Raw genomic sequence first — 1858 nt, forward strand, 5'->3', positions numbered from 1 at the left:
ACAGGCACAGGCACAGGCACAGGCACAGGCACAGGCACAGGCACAGGTCAACTCCGCGTTGAGATGCACATTAGAGCCAGCCCATGAGTGTTCCCCTACAGCTGTCTGGGGTTAAGCAGAGTCCCTGCAGCTGAGTGCAGGCAACTCCCACAGCCTGAGATGCTGGGCAGTAATTTCACCTCGTGCCTTTTCTCTGGGTCTGCTCTCAGGAGCTCATCCCAAAGTTGTAGCTTTCTTTTTTTTTTTCTTTTTTTTTTGTGTGTGTGTGTGTGTGCGTGTGACAGCGGTTGTCTGGCATCAAATTCACTTCTAAGCCCTCATTCAGGCTAATGTTAGGAACACACTGTTTACTCAGGAGTTACGGGTGGAGCAAAACGAAGCCCCCTGCAGAAGAGCAGAGCAACCGCTTTCCTTTTTCGTTCTCGCTCTCCACAGGCAGAGCAGGAGGTGCCATCTGCAGGCGCAGCACCGCGCGGCACCTTGTGCCAGCGCCTCACCACCCCGGCTCCAGGACGCTTCCCTTACATCCCAGCTGAGAGCAGGACTCGACTTCTGGAGATGCAGGTCCAATGGGCCCGACCAAACGTTGCCATCGGGGTGATGAACAAGGAGAGAAACTTTCCGAGTGCGCGTTGTTCTCGCGGTGCAGCCCAGCAGAGCACAAGCCGCTCTAATCACAAGCTACAGTCCTTCACCATCTGGTTAGAGCCTAATTACAAATGCAGGAAAATAATGTGCTTTACAATTGCACCAGTAAATGCTGTAAATGATTTAAATGCATGCATATGTTCCCTGCAGAATTCAGCATGCATCTGCGGCTTCTTCTCCTCGCGCTAGGCACACAAATCAAGGAAAAAATACCCAACTCTGACGAACAGAATGTCCCTAGGACGATGATTTTTATCCCTTCTTCTTCCCCCCTGCTGGAATAGCAAACGGGGCTTTTTTGTAACAATTCATTCAGCAGCGTTTTCTTTGCTCCCATTTTAAAAACTGTTTATCGCCGCCGTGTAAATATAGTACAAATTACCCCATAAAGCACTCAGAAGGAGCACGGCAGCCGGGTAAGCCTGCAGCTGGCTGATGCTGTTTCAAAGCAGAGCCGTTGCGCAGGGCAGAGTGGGAGGAAGAGCTGCAGGGTCCCAGCTCTGCTTGGCTCAGCTGCTGGGAACGGGGCCCCCGAGCTGGGGTTTGGGGTTTCCAGTTGTGCTCTGGCTCAGGCTGCAAAGTCGTGGAGGTTTGCCAAACCAAAGAAAGCTTCCACTCAGCCAGCATCTGCAGAGGGGAAAACGGTTAAGGGATGGAGTGGGATGGGATACATCTTTCTCTTTAAGGGCTGTTGGGGGCAGTTCTGGCTGCAGACATCAGGATGCTCTGTGATGCTGCGAGGATGCCCTGCATGGAGCTGTTGTCCCCACAGTGATGGGTACCACACACCTCCATCCTTGCAGTCCTAGCTCCAGGCATCAAGCCAACGAATACAAAGCTGCCACAGCTGCTGTTGACCCAGCATCCTGACCAAACACTAAAAGGATGGATCCTGCCCCAAAAAGCATGCACAGCAGGGCAGGAGGCAGCTTCTCGTCTGTCCTGTCAGCGTGCATCACCACCAAGGCAATGCTGGAGGACAGAGAAGTGGTTTCAAAGATGCTTCCACCTCCCAAACGTTCACAGTGTTGTGCCAAGGGCTCTGGACCATGCGTTGCAGATGGAGAGGTGGCAGGAGGCATTGTTTCCATCACTCAGCAGAGGGGACAGCCCACGTAAGGCTTTGGACATCAGAAAGTCACTTGCAACCCATGTGAGGCAAGCATCATGCCGTAACACACATTTCCTTTCCTCCCAGAGCACGCTGGTT

Source organism: Lagopus leucura, unplaced genomic scaffold (assembly GCF_019238085.1).
Source record: "Lagopus leucura isolate 7727_CA_CO unplaced genomic scaffold, USGS_WTPT01 Super-Scaffold_739, whole genome shotgun sequence".
In the NCBI taxonomy this organism is placed as follows: Eukaryota; Metazoa; Chordata; class Aves; order Galliformes; family Phasianidae; genus Lagopus; species Lagopus leucura.